Source organism: Hemitrygon akajei, chromosome 4 (genome assembly GCF_048418815.1).
Source record: "Hemitrygon akajei chromosome 4, sHemAka1.3, whole genome shotgun sequence".
Classification (NCBI taxonomy): domain Eukaryota; kingdom Metazoa; phylum Chordata; class Chondrichthyes; order Myliobatiformes; family Dasyatidae; genus Hemitrygon; species Hemitrygon akajei.
The window spans coordinates 192660769-192684375 of record NC_133127.1 but is presented as its reverse complement, the minus strand read 5'-3'; the positions used below and the strand labels follow the sequence as shown (position 1 = coordinate 192684375).

Here is a 23607-nt window from a genome sequence, read left to right as displayed (position 1 = left end):
CTAGTCCTCTGAAAAAGAATGCTAACATTACACTTGCCTTCCTTACCACTAACCCAAGCTGCAAGTTAATCTTTAGGGAATCCTGCATGAGAAGCCCCAAGTCTCTTTGCTCCTCCAATTTCTCAATTGGTTCCCCATTTAAGAAAGAGTCTACACCTTTAGTCCTTCTACCAAAGTGCATGACTATCACTTTGTTATACTATATTCCATCTGCCACTTTGCTCATTCTCCTAATTCGTCCAAATCCTTCTGTGGACTCCCTGCTTCCTCAACACAACCTGCCCCTCCACCTGCCTTGTATTGTCTGCAAACTTAGCCACAAAGCCATCACTTCTATTAGCATAGTTGAATTGGGCTGAAGAATTTATTCCGTGCTGTATAACTCATAGGTACAAATCTATGAAAGCCAAAGCTTGGTATCACTGCAGCAGTCAAACTACCTTCATTCAGTCGCTGGCCCGGTCACACTTATGCCTCTAGCACAAGGAGAAAGATGTATACTGAGATTCCTCCAAACCTTTCCTATCCATATACCTGCCCAGCTATCTTTTATGTCATCGTGGACAGCATGATAGGGTAGTAGTTAGCACAATGCTATTACAGCGTCCATGACCCAGGTTTAGTCCCTTCACTGTCTGTACGGAATTTGTATGTTCTCCCTTTGACCGTGTGGGTTTCCTCTGAACTCTCCAGTTTCCTCCCACATTACAAAGATGTATGGGTTAGTAGATTAGTTGGTCACAAGGGAGTAATTGTGTGGCTCAGGCTCAAGGACAGCTTATATCACCAGTCCGCACATGTCAAATCGAAACAGAGGGATCTGGGAATCCAGAATTAGAATCAGGTTTAATATCACTGGCGTATGTTGTGAAATCTGTTGTTTGGCAGCAGCAGTGCATTGCAATACATAATATTAATAAAACACTATAAATTCTGTTAGTATTTTCCCTCGGACTACCTCACTGCGCCGTTGTAATGAAATGATCTGTAAGCGTAGCACGCAAGACTAAGTTTTTCACCAAGCCTCAGTACATGTAACGATGATGAAATAATTTACCAATTAAATTATTTTTAATAAAGCATGCATTTAGAGTCAGAGAGTCATGCAGCAGGGAAACAGGCCCTTTGGCCCATCTTGTCTGTGCAAACCAGTCTCATCCCATTTAATACCTTACACCTTACAACTCTTGTATTCTTGAGTTAGCTGCCAATGGCCAGATGAATCATATGTATTGTCACATCTCGGTGTCTAAGATCTGGCCATCAATTATACCTATATTACTTAGCCCTCCGCTTATCTTCCTTGTATCTTTATGTGTCTGATTATCACAACCTAGACCCCATCCCTATCAAATACCTCCACTGAGAAGCACTATATTGCATTTACACGGTGCTGAGACGTTCAATTTTTTTGTTTTAAAAATTATGGCCTTAATAATGGTTTTGAATTCTTATTTTCAGAATGAGAATGAGAATCAGAATCAGGTTTAATATCATGGCATATTTCATGAAATTTGTTGTTCTGCGGTAGCAGAACATTATGATACATAATAAAAACTATACAATTACGCATATATAAAAATTTAAATTGAATAAATTATGCAAAAAAGAGCAAAAAGGGAAAAAATAGTGAGGTAGTGTTTATGGGTTCATTGCCCATTCAGAAATCTGATGGAGGTGGGGAAGAAACTGCTCCTAAAATATTGAGTGTGTGTCTTCAGGCTCCTGTACCTCCTCCCTGATGGTAGCAATGAGAAGGGGACATGTCCTGGGTGCTGGAGGTCCAAAATGATGGATGCCGCCTTTCTGAGGCAACACCTTTTGAAGATGTCCTTGATGTTGGGGAGGATGGTGCCCATGATAGAGCTAAATGAGTTTACAACAGCTTTTATCCAGTCTTGTGCTGTGGTATTTTATTAGAAGGGATCTTTCACTGTTCTCCAAGATGATAGTGAGGAGCGGTTAGCAAAAGGATGAGATTCTCCACGCAAAAATATCAAAAAAATGTTTGTATGTGCCAAATGAAGAGTGATTCCTCTCCTTTTTCTTGTCGTAGTTCAAAGAATTGTCGATAGTTTTATTGTTTCTGCTATGCAGTTGAGGAGACTTTAGTTAAAAAAAAGCAAGTAATACTTTACTGACAGTCTGAATACATTCAGACACTGCAGGAGCACACACACAAGTCTCTTGACAAGGTTTACCCTTTGGAAAGAAGCTGTGCCACGTTTGTGTATTTAATGAATGCTGTGGGTTTTAGGGGTTGTGGTTTGAACATAGAACACTACAGACCCTGCACCCCACAATGTTGTGCCGACCTTTTAACCTATTCTAAGATCAATCTTACCTTTCCCTCCCACATAGCCTTCCATTTTTCTTTCATCCATGTGCCTATCTATGAGTCCCTTCAATGTCCCTAATGTATCTGCCTCTACCACCACCCCAGCAGGGTGTTCCACACACCTACCTCTCTAACTATTGTTGAGTTAGCTGCCAATGGCCAGGTGTTTCATGTTAATTGTGTCTAAGATTTGGTCATCAATTACACTTATGTTACTTTGCCCTCTGCCAACTTTCCTGTATCTTTATGTGTCTAATTATCACAACTTAGTCCTCACCCTTTCAAAGTGGGCTCCCTATCAAATATCTCCACTTAGCAACACTATATTGCGTTTAGACTTTCAGGGCTAAACTGTCCAATTTTTTGTTTTATTAATTATGGCCCTAACACCAGTTTTGAATTCCTGGTTTATTAATAGGAGTCTTACACTGTTTTCCAAGAAAAATAGTGAGAGGCTGTGAACAGACAGATGAATTCTTTAAGCAAAATATCAAAAAAACATTTGTACGTGAAACATGAATAGTGATTCATCTTCTCTTTCTGTTGTAGTTTAAAGAACCATTTATAGTTTTATTGTTTCTGCGCTGCAGTTGAGGAGCCTTTAGTTAAAAAGATAAGTAATACTTTACTGACAGTCTGAATACATTCAGACACCGCGGGGGCACACACACAAAACTCTTGACAAGGTTTACCCTTTGGGAAGAAGTTGTTCCGAGTTTGTCCGTTTAATGAAGACTGTTTTAGGGGCTGTGGTTTGAACATTTATTTATTTACTTATTTAGTGATACAGAATGGAATAGGTCCTTCCGCCCCTCCGAGCCACACCACCCAGCAACCCCGACAACCCCGAGTTAATTTAACCCAATCACAGGTCAATTTACAATGATGAATTAACCTACCTGGTACATCTTTGGACAATGGCAGGAAACAGGAACAGCTGGAGAAAAACCACGCATTCCATGAGGAAGACGTACAGAGACTCCTCGCAGAAGATGCCAGTATTGAACTCTGAACTCCTGTGTCCTGAGCTGTAACAGCCGCTACACTATGGTGAGGCCCATACATAGAACAACACATCACAGTACAGGACCTTTGGCCCACCATGTTGTGCTGACATTTTAACCTACACTAGAATCAATCTAACTCTTTCCTCCCACATAGTCCTCTATTTTTCATTCATCCACGTGTCTATCTAAAAGTCTCTTAAATCCCCCTACTGTATCTGCCACCACAACCTCTCCTGGCAGTGCATTGCACGACCCACCACTCTGTGTAAAAACCTAGTTCCCACCTTTTCAAAGTGATCTTCCTATCAAAAATCTCCTTAGCAACACTATATTTTGTTTACATTTTCCCACATTCTGACACACCCTATACTTTCCTCTAATCACCTTAAGATTATGCTCCACTTATATTAGCCATTTCCATCTTGGGGTAAAAGTCTTTGACCTCTTATCATCTTCTAAACTAGGTATGACAGCCCGCCTCAGAGTACTGAAATGTTACGTTTATCCAGTTTTGTTGGACAATATCTAGTAACATGAGGAAATGAATTGAAACAGCAGAGATGTGGTTTTTGAGGAGGATGCAAAGAATATCATGGACGAAACGAATATCTAACGAGGATGTCATGAACGGAGCAAGCACAAAAAGAGAAATAATGTATGAGATCATGAAAAGGCCGCGTAACTTCATTGGACATGTGATTAGGAAAGAGGAGTTAGAATGCACGGTAAATATGGGAAAGACTGAAGGGAAGAAAGCAAGAGGAAGGCAAAGACAAATGATGATGGAGACAGCAGCCAGAGAACTGGAAATGAATACCAATGAATTGATCCACTTGACCTGAAACAGGAGTGTGTGGGCCATGGCAGTCAAAGCTCAAACTGGGCATGGCACCTGATGATGATCATCATCATCTTCTACACTCTATCATCACCCCTCATCCTCCTTCACTCCAAAGAGAAAAGCCCCAGCTTGCTTAGTCTATCCTCATAAGACATGTTCTCTAGTCCAAGCAGCATCCTGGGAAATCTCCTCCGCACCCTCTCTAAAGCTTCCACATCCTTCTATAATAAGGCAACTAGATCTGAACATAACCAAGTGTGGTCTAACAGAAGTTTTATAGAGCTGCAAAATTACCTCACAACTCTTAAACTCAGTCCCCAACTAATGAAGGCCAACACACCATATGCCTTCTTAACAACCCTGTCAACTAGGGATGTGGACTGCAGGTTTCTTTTGTGCCTCCACACTACTAAGAATTCTGCCATTAGACCTGTATTCTGTCTTCAAATGAATCACTTCACACTTTTCCATATTGAACTGCATCTGCCACTTCTCAGCCCAGCTCAGCCTCCTGTCAATGTCCTGTTGTAACCTACAACAACCTTTCACACCGAGTGACAGCCTGGCCAAATGTGTTTCACTTCTGTCCTTTTGGAGAGACTGAAGATCTGCAGCTCGCTTCAGGACTTGTGTTGAGTGAGTGGAGACATTTTGTAGTCCAGTGCATGGAAATGTTTGTGGATGGGCACAAAGGAATAATTAAAAAGGCTAAAGTAATGTTGGATTTTATCTCGGGAGGGCAGGGGCAGGGATAAAATGAGGAAGAAGTGATGCTCCAGAAAATATTAGGATGACTAGAACATAGAGGCAGGGATGTAATTCTGAGGCTTTATAAGACACAGGTCAGACAACATTTGGAGAATTGTGAGCAGTTTTGGGCTCTTTATCTAAGAAAGGATTTGCTGGCATTGGAGAGATTCCAGAGGAGGTTCATGAGATTCATCCAAGGATTGAAAGGGTTAATGTATGAGGAGTGTTTGATGGCTCTGCGTCTGTACTCACTGGAGTTTAGAAGAATGAGGGGAAACTTCCTGAATATTGAAAGGCCTAGATAGAGTGGATGTGGAGAGGATGTTTCCAATAGTAGGGAAGTCTAGGTCCAGAGGGCACAGCCTCAGAATACAACATAGAAACATAGGGACATAGAAAACATACAGCGTAATACAGGCCCTTTGGCCCACAATGCTGTGCCGAGCATGTACTTACTTTAGGAATTACCTAAGGTTACCCATAGTCCTCTATTTTTCTAAGCTCCATGTACCTATCCAAGAGTCACTTAAAAGACCCTATCGTATCCGCCTCCACCACTGTTGCCGGCAGCCCATTCCACACACTCACCACTCTCTGCGTAAAAAACTTACCCCTGACATCTCCTCTGTATCTACTTCCAAACACCTTAAAAACGTGCCCTCTCGTGTTAGCCATTTCAGCCCTGGAAAAAGCCTCTGGCTATCCACATGATTAATGCCTTTCATCATCTTATACACCTAGTCCAAGCAGCATCCTGGGATGTCCCTTTAGCACAGAGATAAAGAGGAGTTTGTTTAGCCAGACGGTGGTGAATCTGTGGAATTCATCACCACAGATGATTGTGGTGACCAAATCATTGGGTATATTTTAAGCGGAGGTTGATAGGTTCTTGATTAGTAAGGTTATGAGGAGAAGGCAGGAGAATGGGATTGAGATGGAAAATAAATCAACCATGGTTGAATGGCGAAGCAGACTTAATGGACCAAATGGCCTAATTCTGTTTCTATTTCTTATGGTCTAACCAAGATGTCTAACTGAGCAGGTCCTGTTTGCCTACATTTGGCCCATAATCCTCTACACCTTTCCTTATTTGTTAATTGTCACATGTACCAAGATTCACTGCTCACTAGTCTTATAATAGTGGATAGAAGCTATCCTTGAGCCTGGTGGTACCTGTACGTGTTTTCAGGCTTTTGTATCTTCTGCCTGGACTGCACTCAGTCATTGCCAATGTTTCCAATGCGGACAAGCATCCTTGGTGATTTCAAAGCAAGAGTAGGATCTGACAATAGCTCCTGGGATAGAGTCACTGGGAAATATGGTGTTGGCCTCTGTGACAGTAAAGGCCTTCCACTACTTCAGACATGTACCGAGCATTCACTGGTGATCACCAACACTGTCTTCTGCCTTCCCACCCATAACAGAACTGCATGGATGAATCCCCGCTCTAAGCACTGGCATCTAATTGACTATGTCATTGTCAGGGAGAGAGACCTTGGCAGGATGTAAGGGTGACTAGATCTATGTGTGATGCTGAATAATGGACAGACCACTGTCTCATTGTTTCTAAACTGAATATCCATGTCCAAACCAAGAGTCGCCCACAATGAAAGAAGGCCCCAAGAAGATTGACGTCTTCAAGCTGGAAAGCAACAAAATAGAACAGTCTTTTTTGGCACTCTGGAAGACCGCTTGAACTCCATCCCTCTGGATAATCAGAATGTGGAAAGTGTTTGGTCAACCCTTTGAGAGCTGATCTACAACACTGCTACCAGAGATTCTGGGGCCTGCTGCTGGAAAGCACAAGGACTGGTTTGATAAAAACTGTGTCGACCATCAAACGACTGCTGGATGAAAAACGTTGTCTTCACCAGGCTTTCCTCAGTGACCTTAAGTCCATCTCAAAGGAGTATACCTTCAATAACATACAAAGGACCATACAACAAAACTGTGCCAGATGCAGGATTCCTGGCTGAGCGATAAAGCTGACAAGATCCAGGTGTATGCAGGTAGACATGATTTAAAGAACTTCTACACCACACTAAAAAAAGTCTATGGCCCCACATCATCTGGATCATTCCCTCTCCTTAGTGTTGATGGGAACATGCTGATCATTAACAAAGAGGAAATTCTTCATAGATGGGCTGACTTTATATATTGTGAATTGTCCTTCAACTATAAATGGTGAAGTTATCGATCAACTGCCACAATTACCTGTCAATGATGCACTGGACATTCCATCAACTTTAGCCAAGACCCAGAAAGCGATTCATCATCTCTCTAGCAGCAAAGTGTCTGGATCAGACCACAATACCGGCTGAGGCCTACAAGGAAGGTGGTGCAGTTCTAACAGAAAAGCTCCATATTCGAACTCGTGTGGGAGAAAGAGACAATTTCACAGGAATTTAAAGATGCATCCGTCATCCACCCGTATAAGCAAAGGGAAGCTGAAAGTCCAGCAACAACTATTGGGGAATATCCTCGCTGTCTATCACAGGCAAGATCTTCGCTTGGCTTCCTCTCAACCATCCCACATCACATCTTGACCAGGGACTTCTACCAGAGAGCCAGTGGGTTAATTCTGGAAAGAGTGTGGGACCATCACCGTGGTGTTTGTTGTAAGGCAGTTGCAAAAGAATGGTCATGAACAAAGCACTGACATGTTCTCCAGCTGTTGATCTGACTAAGACCTTTGACACTGTTAGCAGAGAGGGTCCGTAGAAGATCATGGCAAAGTACGGATGCTCAAGAAAATTCATCACTGTGGCATGCAAGCTAAAGTTCAGGACAACGGTGAGGCATCCAAGCCCTTCCCTGTCTCGAACGGCGTCAAGCAGCTCTGCGTCTCGGCGCCAACGCTATTCAGTCTGGTGTTTTCCGCCATGTTGACTGCTGCCTTCAGAGCCAGTGACATAAGCATCGGCATCAGATCCTGCACTGATGGGAAACTGTTTAACCTCAGGAGGCTCCAAGCACAAACTAAGGTTATGACAGACATTATCAGAGACGTTCTTTTTGTTGATGACTGTGTCCTCAGTGGTGGTTTAAAAGATGATATGTGGCACTGTGTTGACAGGTTTTCTGATATATGTACCAACATTGGGCTTACCACTTACACCAAGAAGACAGAAGAAAAGAATCCACCAGTTGCAGAAAAATCATACGTATAGCCAAACATCACAACCAACGGTCAAAGACTCAATCCAGTGACCAGGTTCACATATCTTGGCAGCGCACTGTCCCCAAACATTATCTTTGATGATGAAGTAAAAATGCCCGAATCACCAAAGCAAGTGTAGTCTTTGACAGACTTTATGCACTAACATCTGGAACAGAAGCTTAAGTCTACAGATGAAGCTGAAGGTAGAGGGACATAGTACTTCCCACTCCTGCTTTACGCCTGTGAAACATGGACAGTGTACCAATGGCATGCCAAGAAACCGAACAATTTCTACACAGTCTGCCTCAGAAACCTCCTCTATATTAAGTGGCAAGACAGAATCCCTTATACTGAGGTACTTACCAGGGCAGGCCAGCCCAGTATCTACACTATACTGATGCAGTCTGTGTTCCACTGGGCAGGTCATGTAACTTGTATGCCAGACCATCAGCTGCCCAAGAGATTGCTTTATCACAAACTACGGAAGGGAAAGAGTTCCTGTGGAGGCCCAAGGAAACACTATAAAGACACCCAAAAGCTTTGCTATCAGCCTTTGGCATCAATCCAGACTCATGGGAGTATAACGGCCAGGGTCGGGTTGGGTAGCACTCCTTCCTCCATAAGGGTGCAGTGACACTTGAGGCAGAAAAGACAATTGCAGCAGAGGGATATAGGCTGGCCAGCGACCCTGAACCCAACATGGATGCCATCTTTAGTCCACACTACCAAAGAACTTTTTGAGCATGGATTGGCCACTCCAGCCGTCTATATACCCACAGGCTAGCCCCTACAAATCGCGGGTGTCTGGAGTGGGTCTCATTGTTGCATGATGGATGGATGAATGAACAATCTTCAACCTGATAGGAGAAGGGAAAAGAGAGAACGTTCAGGGTGGGCGGGCCTTTGTCTATGTTGGGTACTTTACCATGGAGTAGTCCATGAAGGTGAAGCTGGCTTCTGTGACGTGCAGTGCAACCTTGTTTTGTTCCCTTTCATAAGGTCATCTAGAAAATTTGTCTACTTCACAAGCGCTGCACTTGAAAAAACAAGTGACTCATTGGCTATCAAATATTCAAAATGTCTGGAGAACATGAAAAGTACTACATGAAAGCACGTCGACTCTTTCATGGTGAACAGTGAGACTCAGCTGTCCATTTGAAGCGAGAGGGTAATTTTAAGCTTCAATAACCTCCTTTCTGCACCTTATTTTAATCCCTGAATAATGACTCTGAGTTTTGGCAAGGCCCATTACTACCTCAGCCTCCCAATATAGGGAAAGGTCGAATAGCTTAGAACTTTATTCCCTAGGGCATAATTTTGATATACAAAATTATGAGGGGCAGAGATGGGGTAAATGCAAGCAGCACACACAAAATGCGGTCTGCCTGGCCTGTTGAGTTCCTCCAGCATTTTGTGTGTGCTGCTTGGTTTCCAGCATCTACAATTTTCTCTTGTAAATGCAAGCAGGTTTTGTCCACGGAGGTTGGGTGAGACTGGAAATAGAGGTCATGGGTCAAGGGTGAAAGGCAAAATGTGTAAGGGGAACATGAGGGGGGACTCCTTCACTCAGAGGGTGGTAAGAGTGTAGAAGGAGCTGCCAGTGGAAGTGGTGGATGTGGGCTCGATTTCAACATTTAAGAGAAATTTGGATAGGTATGTGGATAGGAGGGATATGGAGGGCTGTGGTCTGGGTGCAGGTCGATGGGACTAGGCTGAATAGTTTGGCACAGAACTGATGGGCCAAAAGGCCTGTTTCTGTGCTGTAGTGTTCAATGACGCCATGACTATGATTTTAATTATTACTTGAAGCCAAGCTTGTGAGTCAGCTTGGCGAAGGAGGCCTCCAGGATTCCACACATGTTCCCATGTAGCCAAGACCCTCAGTGCAATGATAGATGTTAAATGTGAAACAGGACCTGACCACCTGCTCCTCAGCATCCAGGAGAGTGGAGATACAAAGGGGGGCCTGCTTGCTTGACACTTAAATGGACTCTGATGTGCCGGTGGTGACAAGTCATGTCATGGCAGGGTGAGGTGTCGCGTTACCAGTGAGGTTGATGCGTAAGGTTCACTCGTGTCTGAAGAAGGCAGCTGGAATTCCTGTGAAGACATAAAGCTGTGGCTAAGTGGGTGGTTCCATTGTGTCTGAGTCAGAGGCTGTGGGTTCAAATCCCACAGCTGCTTGGCTGTTGCCCCATTGCCAGTACTGAAGGAGTGCTGTGCTGTTATTTAAATGATGCATTATACCCAAAGTTCTGGCTTAGATTCCTAGAGCCATACAGCACAGAAACAGGCCCTTCAGCCCAACTGATGCAGGTTATCAAATCTGATCCCATTTTCTCACATTTGGCCCATATCCCTAAAAACCTTTCTTATCTAACGCACCTGTCTAAATGTCTTTCAACTGCTTTTCCAAGGGCGGCAACAAGTGTTATCATTTCAGAGCATCTATCCTGGTCCAGCATGTAACTACCATTATAAAGAAGACACTGTAGCACTTTTACTTAGAAGTTTGCTAGATTTGTCATGTCATCTAAAACTTTGTCAAACTTCTATAGTCAAATCGTGTCAAGTCAAGTTTATTGTCATTTAACTATATACGTGTTCCCCACCAAATGAGACAACATTTCTCTGGACCAGGGTGTAAAGCATAGTAGTATACATAACACACAATATCTTAGAAAAGTAAAGTGAATTATGTACATATTAATAAAGTGCATAAATTAAATATTGTAGGGTACAGTACAAATTATCCGGTGACACAATGCAGCAGGGAGCTCAGAAGCCAAATGGCCTGAGGGAAGAAGCTGTTCCTCATCCTGACCGTTCTTGTCTTTATGCATTGGAGTCTCCTGCCTGATGGTAGAATGTGAAAGAGGATGTGTGGAGGAGAGTATGTGGACTGGTTGTATCACACTATGATATGGAAACACCCATGTCCTTGAAAGGAAATTCCTACAAATGCAGTGTACACAGCCCAGTCCATCAAGGGTAAAGCCCTCCCCACCATTGAGTACATCCACAAGGAGTGCTATCACAGGAAAGCTGCATCCATCATCAAGGACCTCCACCATCCAGGCCATACTCTCTTCTTGCGATTACCATTAAAAACGATGTACAGGAGCCTCAGGACCCACACCACCAGGTTCAGGAACAGTAATTACTCCCAACCACCAGCTTCTTGATAACTTCACTCATCCAGCACTGAACTAATTCCACAATCTATGGACTCACTTTTAAGGACTTTACATCTCGTGTTCTTGATATTTATTGCTTATTTATTTATTACTATTATTACCGGTAATTGTTTCCCTTTTTGTATTTGAACTGTTTGTTGCCTTTTGACTATTGGTTATTTGTCCATCTCCGTTGCGTGAGGCTTTTCATTGGTGCTATTGTGTTTCTTTCTATTTACTGTGAATGCCCGCAAGAAAATTATTCTCAGGGTAGTATATGGTGACATATACGTACCGTGATAACAAATTCACTTTAATACCAGTGGACATCCGTTTGATGAGAGTGGATGGAGGTGTTGGATTGGGGTGTAGAATTATTATTTCTCTTGTAGATTATCCTTCCTATGTTTGCTTTGTAGTTTTATATAATTATCTATATAGGTGTAATTGTTCAATTAATTTTCTAGTAATTATGGTATAGTTGCTTCTGTATTTTTCTAGAAACTTCTTAGTTTTCAGTAGCAGGTGTGATGCTACTGGAGTGCGGCTATTTTCTAAAGTTCAAAGTAAATTTATTATCAAAGTACATATATGTCATATACATCCCTGAGATTCATTTTCTTACAGGCATTCACAATAGATACAAAGAAACACAATAGAATCAATTAAAAACTACACACAAACACCTAATGTGCAAAAGGTAAAATGTGCAATTACTAAAAATACAAATAATAACAAATATATAAATTAATATTAATTAATGTTGAAAACATGAGTGGTAGAATCTTTGAAAGTGAGACATTAGGCTATATTCAATGATCAGTTCAGAGTTGAGGTGATGAAGTTATCCACACTGGTTTACGAGCCTGATGGTTGAGGGATAACAACTGTTCCCAAAACTGGTGGTGTGAGACCTGAGGCTCCTGTACCTCCTTCCACCTTCCAATGGCAGCAGTGAGAAGACAGCACATCCTGGGTGGTGGGGTCCTTGATGATGGCTGCTGCTTTCTTATGGCAGTTCTCTATGTAGATATGCTCAATGATGGGGAGGGCGTTACCTGTGATGGACTGGGCTTTATCCTACTTTTTGTAGACTTTTCCATTCATGAGCATTGGTGTTTCCATACCAGGCTGTGATGCAGCCATTCAGGATATTCTCCACTGTATATCTATGGAAGCTTGTTAAAGTTTTAGATAACATGCCAGATCTGTGCAAACTTCTAGGATTAATAGTTATGACCAGAATTTGTGTAATCTCCGAGTATAAAATGCCCACGACTGCTTTTTCCATTGTCTTCTTTAATTTGTTCTCTCAGCTCTCTCTTTCTCTTTGTTTGCTCTTTGTTCATGTAACATTTAATAAAATGGAGGTAAGTAATAAGTACTATGTCTCATTCTGAACTTCCGAAGAACCTTTGGATTACATAGGTATCAGGGTCCAACAGAAGTTTAGAGGAGATGTCAAACAAATTTTTTTTACATAGACAATGGCTGGTTTGCTCTGGCAGGGGTAGTGGTAGAGGCAGATACATTAGGGACATTGAAGAGACTCTTAGAAAAGTGCATGGATGAAAGAAAAATGGAGTGCTATGTGGACTGAGTGAGGGGAAGGTTTATTGTGGAGTAGACTTAAATAGATTGGCACAACATTGTCAGCCAAAGAGACCATAGAGTACTGTACTGTTCTAGCTCAAATTCAAGTTTATTGTCATCTGACTGTACAACCAAATGAAACAATGTTCCTCCAGACCACCATGCACCCACAAAACATATATCACTCACAGCACATAAAACAAAATATTACCATAAATAAGTTAATAAAATAGCATTCTAAAACGCATGTCGTGTACAGCACAGGTAAGCAGTAAACAGCTCACTGTCCTAGCAACCAGACCTCGGAGGTGGCAGGGTATTCATTGGTCTCACAGCCTGAGGGAAGAAGCTGTTACCCAGTCTGGCAGTCCAAGTCCTTATGCTCCTGTATCTCCTTCCTGATGGTAGTGCGTCAAAGATTGTGGAGTGGGTGGTACGGATCCTCAACAATGCTTCAGGCATTTTGTACACAACACTCCTGGTAAATGTCACAGATTTGAGGTGGGAGACCCTGTGATCCTCTTGGCGGTTTTTGCTATCCTCTATGGGGTCTTGCTGTCAGATGCCTTGCAGCTTCTGTATCACATAATGATGCAGCCAGACAGGACACTTGATGGTGCTCCTGTGGAAAGTTGTTAGAATGGGTGGCACACCTCTATCTCCTCAGAAAATGATGATCGGATAAGAAGATTTGCTTCTTACAATCACAATTTATTAATATTATTTTATTGAAAGGGACATATACCTTGTTAGGTGGAGTCTAGAGAAGTATGGACAGCAGATGCAGTACTGGAATTACAAACGTTTGTAGTTATATGACCATAGAACAGATCTTATATGTAAGATAGATTCTTGACCTTGGTGAGACCGCACCTAGAGTATTGTGTGCAGGTTTGGTCCCCTAATCTGAGGAAAGACATTCTTGCCATATAGGGAGTACAGAGAAGGTTCACCAGATTGATTCCTGGGATGGCAGGACTTTCATATGAAGAAAGACTGGATCGACTAGGCTTATACTCGCTGGAATTTAGAAGATTGAGGGGAGACCTTATTGAAACGCATAAAATTCTAAAGGGATTGGACAGGCCAGATGCAGGAAGATTGTTTCTGATGTTGGGGAAGTCCAGAACGAGGGGTCACAGTTTAAGGATAAAGGGGAAGCCTTTTAGGATCGAGATGAGGAAAAATTTCTTCACATAGAGAGTGGTGAATCTGTGGAATTCTCTGCCACAGGAAACAATTGAGGCCGGTTCATTGGCTATATTTAAGAGGAAGTTAGATATGGCCCTTGTGGCTAAAGGGATCAGGGGGTATGGAGAGAAAGCAGGTACAGGGTTCTGAGTTGGACGATCAGCCATGATCATACTGAATGGCGGTGCAGGCTCGAAGGGCCGAATGGCCTACTCCTGCACCTATTTTCTATGTTTCTATGACCTCACAATCTACCTCGTCATGGCCTTACACCTTATTGCCTGCCAGCACTGAACTTTCTCTATTACTGTTTTACGTGCATGGTAGCGTAGTGGTTAGCACAACGTTTTACATTACAGGCAACCCAGGTTCCATTCTCACCACTGCCTGTAAGAAGTTTGTATGCTTTCCCTGTGACTGCGTGGGTTTCCTCTGGGTGCTCTGGTTTCCTCCCACAGTTCAGACGTACCAGTTGGAAGGTTAATTGGTTACTGTAAATTGTCCCATGGTTAAGCTAGGATTAAAATCGGGGGATTGTTGGGTGGTGCAGCTCAAAGGGCTGGAAGGGCCTATTCCACACTGTATCTCAATAAAAGAAGAATGAAAACAGTACAAGCCAGTACAGGTCCTTCGGCCCATGATATAGGGCTTACCCTTTAACCTACTCTAGGTTCAATTTAAGCCTTACCTCCCACTTAGAACTACATTTTTCTATAACCCATACACCTATCTAAGAGCCTCTAACTGCCCCTAATGTATCAGCCTCTTGCACCATCCCCGGCAGACTGGTGTTCCATTCACTCATCAATCTCTATGACTGCATTGTTTTCCTTCAGATTCTCCAGTTTCCTCTCACATTCCAAAGACATATGGGTTAGGGTTAAGGTTAGTGAGTTGTGGGCACACTATGTTGGCAAGCAGTGTGGTGACACTTGCAGGCTGTCCAGCACAATCCTTGCTAACTTGATTTAATGCAAACGACTCATTTCACTGGATGTTTCGATGAACATGTGACAAAGCTAATCTTTGGAATGATCTGCCTGAATGGCATCAAACAAAAGCTTTTCACTGTACATGTGACAATAATAAACCAATTAAAAGTTAACTTGCAAACTGAGTTGGTGGTAAGGACAGCAAATGCAATGTTAGCATTCATTTCAAGAAGACTAGAATATCAAAGCAAGGATGTAATGTTGAGACTTCCTAATACATTGGTTAGATTATGAGCAGCTTTGGGCCCCTTATCTAAGAAAGGATGTGCTGGCATTGGAGAGGGTCCAGAGGAGAGTCATGAGAATTACTCTGGGAATGAAATGGTTAGTGTTTGAGGAGAGTTTGATGGTTCACTGGAGCTTAGAAGAATAGGGAAGGGGGGGGGGAATCTTATTAAAACTTATTGATTATTGATAAGTCTGGATAGAGGATGTGTAGAGAATGTTTCCTATATTGGGAGAGTCTAGAACCAGAAAGCACAGCCTCAGAAGGTCATCCCTTTAGAAAAAAGAAGAGGAGGAATTTCTTTAACCAGGAGATGATGAATCTGTGGAATTCATTGCCACAGATGGCTGTGGAGGTCGAGTCATTGGGTATTTTTAAAGCAAAGATTGATAGGTTCTTGATTTGTAACAGCATCAAAGGTTATGGACAGAAGGCAGGATAATGGAGTTTGGAGGGATAATAACTCTGCCATGATCGAATGGCAGAGCAGACTTGATGGGTTGAGTGACCTAATTCTGCTCCTGTCTTATGGTCTTCCAACACTAACTTCATGGGGTAAGAGCAAAAGATAAACCAGTAGATGAGCTATTGTAAGTAATTGCTGTATTTGTTTTCTTTTATTAATAGTTAACACTAAATCCAGAAGGAATTGTGAAGGAGAGTGGGAAAATACAGCTCACTCCCACAGAGAGTGACCATGGCAAATTAGGATTAATTTATTTAAGGAGTAGCTGTTAACATTGAGTCAATCAAGTGTGAATTAGGTAAGATATCCTTCCAAAAATAACATTTGGAATACAGATATGAAAGAACTAAAGAGACAAAAGATTTTTTTTCTCTATTGTGTCTTTCTTCTCTTTTCTGAATATCCCTAAGCACTTTTCTGGTAATTTATAACTTAATAATGTGGCCGCTGTTGTGATGTGGGTAACATAGCCACCGATTAACACATGGTCAGCTCCTGAAGGGCCAGCTAAATCATCTATTTCAGTGACGTTGGTTGAGAGATGAGCATTTGCATGGGACTCAAATGAGGTCTATGTTTTGTGGTTTGGAGGTGGATGTGGGACAAGGCCCTGCAGGGTGTGAACAGTGACTTGTGCATGGTCAGGCAGAAGTAGAAATAATAATTGACATGCCGCACTATCTCCGCCGCCCCCCACCCAACCCCCAGCAGACACACACAGGCTAACCTGTTTTGTGGCCTCATTTGCATCATCTAGCATATTTTCCCATTCATTTCATTCAGCAACAATGAGGTTACAAACAGTATATACATTGCATTATTTATTTATATATTTTTATAAAACAGTAAACTTATCATGGCCCATTCAGAGACTTCTGTGGCCCTCAGTTACTTGTGGCCCCTACAAAATCTGGCATGGCTGCCTGGGGGGGGGGGTGGGGGGGGCATATGTTCCATGTTGGGAACCACTGGACTATAACTTTCTTCAATGTAGTACCACTGTTACATTTGGTGATGATATGGGACCTTGGTCTAACATCTCATTCCAAAAAAGAGTTTTTGATAGCATGGTACTTCTTCATTGTCAGCTCAGCTTGTTCTGCAGAAACCCTGAATGAGGATTAAAACCTTCTGATTTAGTGAAGATCCATGCAGTGTGCTTGCGAGGAACACATGCAGATACATCGAAACATAGAAAACCTATAGCACAGTACAGGCCCTTTGGCCCACGGTGCTGTGCTGAACATTTACTTACATGGAATTTAATGCAGACAAGTGTGAGGTGCTGCACTTTGACAGGACTAACCAGAGTAGGACAACGGTAGAGCATTGAGTGCGGTAGAACAGAGGGATCTGGGAATACAGATCCATAATTTTATGAAAGTGGTGTCAGATAGATAAGGTCATAAAGAAAGCTTTTGGCACATTAGCCTTCATAAATCAAAGTATTGAGTACAGCAATTGGAATGTTATTTTGAAGTTGATGGTGAGGCCAAATTTGGAGAATTGTGTGCAGTTCTGGTCAGTTATCTACAGGGAAAAGGTCAATAAAATTGAACGAGAACAGAGAACATTTACAAAGATGTTGCTGGGAACTGAGGACCTGACTTATAGGGAAAGGTTAAATAGGTTAGGACTTTAATCCCTGGAGTGCAGAAGAAAGAGGGGAGAGGGATAGTAAAAGCTTCTTTAGGTATGTGAAGAGGAAACAATTAGTTAAGACCAAAGTTGGGCCCTTGAAGGCAGAAACGGGTGAATTTATTATGGGGAATAAGGAAATGGCAGATAAGTTGAACAGGTACTTTGGATCTGTTTTCACTAGGGAAGACACAGACAATCTCCCAGATGTAATAGTGGCCAGAGGACCTAGGGTAACGGAAGAACTGAAGGAAATTCACAAGAGGCAGAAAATGGTGTTGGGTAGACTGATGGGACTGAAGGCTGATAAATCCCCAGGTCCTGATGGTTTGCATCCCAGGGTATTTAAGGAGATGGCTCTAGAAATCGTGAACGCATTGGTAATCATTTTCCAATGTTCTATAGATTCAGGATAGGTTCCTGAGGATTGGAGGGTAGCTAATGTTATCCCACTTTTTAAGAAAGGAGGGAGAGAGAAAACAGGGAATTATAGACCAGTTAGCCTGACATCAGTGGTGGAGAAGATGCTGGAGTCAATTATAAAGGATGAAATAGCAGCACATTTGGATAGCAGTAACAGGATCCGTCCAAGTCAGCATGGATTTACGAAGAGGAAATCATGCTTGACTAATCTTCTGGAATTTTTTGAGGATGCAACTATGAAAATAGACAAGAGAGAGCCAGTGGATGTAGTGTACCTGGACTTTCAGAAAGCCTTTGATAAGGTCCCACATAGGAGATTAGTGGGCAAAATTAGAGCACATGGTATTGGGGGTAGGGTACTGACATGGATAGAAAATTGGTTGGCAGACAGGAAACAAAGAGTAGGGATTAACAGGTCCTTTACAGAATGGCAGGCAGTGACCAGTGGGGTACCGCAAGGCTCGGTGCTGGGACCGCAGCTATTTACAATATACATTAATGATTTAGTTGAAGGGATTAAAAGTAACATTAGCAAATTTGCAGATGACACAAAGCTGGGTGGCAGTGTGAAATATGAGGAGGATGTTAGGAGAATGCAGGGTGACTTGGACAGGTTGGGTGAGTGGGCAGATGAGTGGTAGATGCAGTTTAATGTGGATAAATGTGAGGTTACCCACTTTGGTGGCAAGAACAGCAAGGCAGATTACTATCTGAATGGTGTCAAGTTAGGAAAAGGGGAAGTACAATGAGATCTAGGTGTCCTTGTTCATCAGTCACTGAAAGTAAGCATGCAGGTACAGCAGGCAGTGAAGAAAGCTAATGGCATGTTGGCCTTCATAACAAGGAGAGTTGAGTATAGGAGCAAAGAGGTCCTTCTGCAGTTGTACAGGTCCCTGGTGAGACCACACCTGGAATATTGTGTGCAGTTTTGGTCTCCAAATTTGAGGAAGGACATTCTTGCTATTGAGGGAGTGCAGCGTAGGTTCATGAGGTTAATTCCCAGGATGGCGGGACTGTCATATGTTGAAAGATTGGAGCAACTGGGCTTGTATACATTGGAATTTAGAATGAGGGGGGATCTGATTGAAACATATAAGATTAATAAGGGATTGGACATGCTAGAGGCAGGAAACATGTTCCCGATGTTGGGGGAGTCCAGAATCAGAGGACACAGTTTAAGAATAAGGGGTAGGCCACTTAGAATGGAGTTGCGGAAAAAACTTTTTCACCTAGAGAGTTGTGGATCTATGGAATGGTCTGCTTCAGTGGAGGCCAATTCTCTGCATGCTTTCACAAAAGAGTTAGATAGAGCTCTTTCTTGAAAGAAGAAAGAGAAGGGGAGAAGGCAGGAAAGGGTACTGATTGTGGATGATCAGCCATGATCACATTGAATGTGCTGGCTTGAAGGGCCAAATGGCCTACTCCTGCATCTATTGTCCATTGATAGACCTACACAAAATTATGAGGGGTATAGTGAGTGTAAATACAAGCAAACTTTTTCCACTGAGGTTTGGTGAGACTAGAACTAGAAGTCATGGGTTAAGTGGAAAGAATTAAATAAGGAACAACTTCTCTCAGAGGGTGGTGAGACTGTGGAGCGAACTGCCAGTGGATTCAATGTTAACATTTATGAAAAGTTTGGATAAGTACATGGAAGGGATAGGTATGAAGGGCTATGTTCTGGGTGTAGGTCAACGGGATTGATAGGTCACACAGATTAGATGGGCCAAAAGGCCCATTTCTGTGTTGTAGAAAGCCTGCAGAATCATAGTCATAGGACATAGAATCCAGAGGTACTGTACACATAACCTTAGATGAAAATCAAAAAACTACAGAAGCAAGTAGTTTCCAATCTGAAATGTGAACTCTTTTCCACAGTTTTTCTTCTCTTTTCCACAGGGAACCTGGTTAACTAAGTGTTTCAACTAAGCAGAATAATAGTTCAGCATAGACCAAATGAGCCAAAGAGCCTGTTTCTGTACTGATCTATACTATATATTATGTATCTAGAATCAGTAACAGATTTAATATCATTAGTATAAGTCATGAAATCTGTTGTTTTGCAGCAGCAGTACATTGCGATACATAATAAAAGCTATAAATTACATTATATATAAATAAAATTAAATAAGTAGTGCAAAAAAAAAGGAAAAAAGTGAGGTAGTGTTCATGCGCTCATTGTCCATTCAGAAATCTGATGGCAGAGGGGAAGAAGCTGTTCCTAAAATGTTGAGTGTGTGCCTTCTGGCTCTTGTAACTTGTCCTTGATGGTCGAAGTGAGAAGAGGGCATCTCCTGGCTAATGGGGATCTTTAGCAATGGATGCAGCCTTTTTGAGGCATCACCGTTTGAGATGTCCTCAGTGCTGGGGAGACTAGTTCCCATGATGGAGCTGGCAGAGTTTGCAACTTTCTGGTTTTTCTCCGATCCTGTACAATGCCCCCTTCCATACCAGAAACTGATCCAACCAGTTAGAATGCTCTCCACGGTACATCTGTAGAAATTAGCATGAATCTTTGGTGACATCCCATGAGCACAGATAAGGCAGGTGAACTGAACTGAGTGGACAGAATTAAGATGTGAACAGGAGAGCTTTAATTGGTTTCAAGTTTATTAAGGGACCTAACAGAACATTAGTATAATCAATTCTAAAGACAGAAAGGCATGAATAAGATATTTAGGAGCACATATACTTGATTAATGGCAGCAGATGGTATATCAATGATGTCATGGCACCCTCCTGTTCTAAGTATGGTCATGCATCCTTTAAGACACTTTGCCTCGTGAACCTACCTCTTTAACCTTAATGACCAGCTTTAAAGTTTGAAGACTTTAACTTGTGTTTTCCATCTCTGCGGGTAGCCCCTCTCACTCTCGGCAGAGCAGACTGCAATAGCTCCAACCTATTCCAGGTGTTGTGTGGTCTGAAACAGTCCGCGTGCTGAACTCATGCTGTCCCTGTATCATCTTTCTTTCCCACTGTGTAGTTGCTTTCAAATTGATACATGCTGCTTCCCTGCTGTCTAATGACAGTTGACATCAGCTGGGAGGCCAAAGGTTAACATCCAACAGCCCATCTCCCCAAATCCAATATACATACACTAATTCCATGCTGTAGAGCCTAGTCACCAATCACCTTGGATCTCCTAGCTAAGAGACCAAAACCTCCCCTGGTGCCCCTCCTTTCCTTTCTCCCATGATCTGCTCAGATTCCTTCTTCTCCAGCCTTCTGCCTTTTACATTTATCACCTCCCAGCCTCTTGCTTCATCCCCCCTTTCCCCACCCACCTCGCTGCACCCTCTAGCTGGTCCTCCTCCCTGTTTGTATTCGGGCATCTTTCCCCTCCCTTTCCAATCCGGATGAAGGGTCTCAGCCAGAAACATTGAATGTTTAATTTCCATTGATGCTGCCTGACCTGTTGAGTTCCTCCGGCATTTTGTACATGTTGTTCATTCTGTTGAGACACATAACAATGTCTCCCACTGGCACGGTCAAGTCTCCAAGCTGTTGTGAAGGTAAGTGTCCTTATCTCTGAGGGTTTGACTAAGGGAGAAGTTGATAGTAACATTGTGGTCATGTCACCAGACTAGTAACATGAAGGGTCCAGTTGAAAAAACTGGGGATATGATTTCAAATTCTCAACCTTTCAGGCCATTTAAATTCAGTTAATTAAATAAATTGAGCATAACCAGCCATCTGGTTCACTTTAGGAATGACCTACAGGGAAAGAAACCCCAAATCCTTACCTGGTCTGAACCATATGTGACCTTAGACCCTTAGCCTTCTGAATAGCCCAGCAAGCCATAATAAACTGCTGTAATTACTTCAGAAACATGGATCTAAAAAGGGTCACATTACCGTATTTCAAAGACAAGCACAGAAATTCTCTGTGGTGTACTTTACCCCTCAAATAGCAGTTCTAATCAGATCAATTTCACATTTTGTAAAACTTATTTACTGCACAGGATCAGAAAAGGCTGCAGAGAGTTGCAAACTCAGCCATCTCCATCTTAGGCACTCGCCTCCCCAGCTTTGAGGACATCTTCAAAAGGCGATGCCTTTTAAGACAACATCCATCATTAAGGACTCCCATCACCCAGGACATGCTGTCTTCTCTTCACTACCATCCAGGAGGTGTACAGGAACCTGAAGACACACACTCAATGTTTTAGGAGCAGCTTCTTCCTCTCTGCCATCAGATTTCTGAATGAACAATGAATTACTGTAGACCACCTAATTTTTTCTCTTTTTACACTATTTATTGAATTTGAATATATATTGTACTTATTGTAATTTATAGTTTTATTATGTATTACAATGTACTACTGATGCAAAACAACATACTTAAATGACATATATCAGTGATGTTAAAACAGATTCTGATTATTATATCCCATTTTGAGGGACATTACTGTGTGTAAATTGCCTGTCACATTTCCTGAAACATACCACTGGCCATCAAAGACCAGGGTGTATTTGAAGGGGTGCTGTTTTGTTTGAAAGTTTGGGGCAAGTGGTGCTCTGCAGGGTTTTTTGTAGTGTGTGATACACACTCAATGGCCACTTTATGAGTACCTCCTGTACCTAATAAAGTGGCCACTGAGTATATTTCTGCATGTTCATGATCTTCTGCCACTTTGGCCCATCTACTTCCAGATTTGACCTGTTGTGCATTCAGAGTTGTTCTCCTGCACACCACATGTGATTACTTGAGATTACTGTCACTTTCCTATCAGCTTTGAGCAGTTTGGCCATTCTCCTCTGGCCTCTCTATTAACAAAGCCCACAGAGCTGCTGCTCACCAGATGACCCCCCACCCAAAATATTTATTTATTTATTTATTTACTTATTTATTTATTACAAACACTAGAGACGGCTGTGCGTGAAAATCCCAGGGGATCAGCAGTTTCTGAGATACTCAACCCCCCCCCCCCCCCCAATCTGGCACCGACAATCATTCTGCAGTCAAAGTCACTTAGATTACATTTCTTCTGCATTCTGATATTTGGTCTGAAAAATTCAACCTCTTGAACCTGTCTGCATGCATTGAGTTGCTGTCATGTGATTGGCTAATTAGATATTTGCATTAAGGTGTAGAGGTGTACCTAATAGTGATGTCTAAGAGGCATTTAACAGAAAGGAGGGATATGGAACATGTGTAAGTACATAGGTTTGGTTTAATCTGGGATCATGGTCGAATAAACATCATGTGCTGAGGAGCCTGTTCGTCAGCTGTACTGTTCTATGTTCTTCACTCTAGGTTATGCTGAAATTAAATGATTTAAGAGATAGATAGATAGATAGATAGATACTTTATTCATCCCCATGGGGAAATTCAACTTTTTTTTCCAATGTCCCATACACTTGTTGTAGCAAAACTAATTACATACAATACTTAACTCAGTAAAAAATATGATGTGCATCTAAATCACTATCTCAAAAAGCATTAATAATAGCTTTTAAAAAGTTCTTAAGTCCTGGCGGTTGAATTGTAAAGCCTAATGGCATTGGGGAGTATTGACCTCTTCATCCTGTCTGAGGAGCATTGCATCGATAGTAACCTGTCGCTGAAACTGCTTCTCTGTCTCTGGATGGTGCTATGTAGAGGATGTTCAGAGTTTTCCATAATTGACCGTAGCCTACTCAGCGCCCTTCGCTCAGCTACCGATGTTAAACTCTCCAGTACTTTGCCCACGACAGAGCCCGCCTTCCTTACCAGCTTATTAAGACGTGAGGCGTCCCTCTTCTTAATGCTTCCTCCCCAACACGCCACCACAAAGAAGAGGGCGCTCTCCACAACTGACCT

The 23607-nt window shown here is 42.3% G+C and overlaps 1 protein-coding gene across 1 annotated transcript in view; it reads right to left on the bottom strand.

The window, feature by feature from the left end:
* LOC140727060 (52 kDa repressor of the inhibitor of the protein kinase-like) overlaps positions 1 to 23607 on the bottom strand; it is a 120187-nt gene that overhangs the window by 51446 nt on the left and 45134 nt on the right. The window lies entirely within an intron of this gene.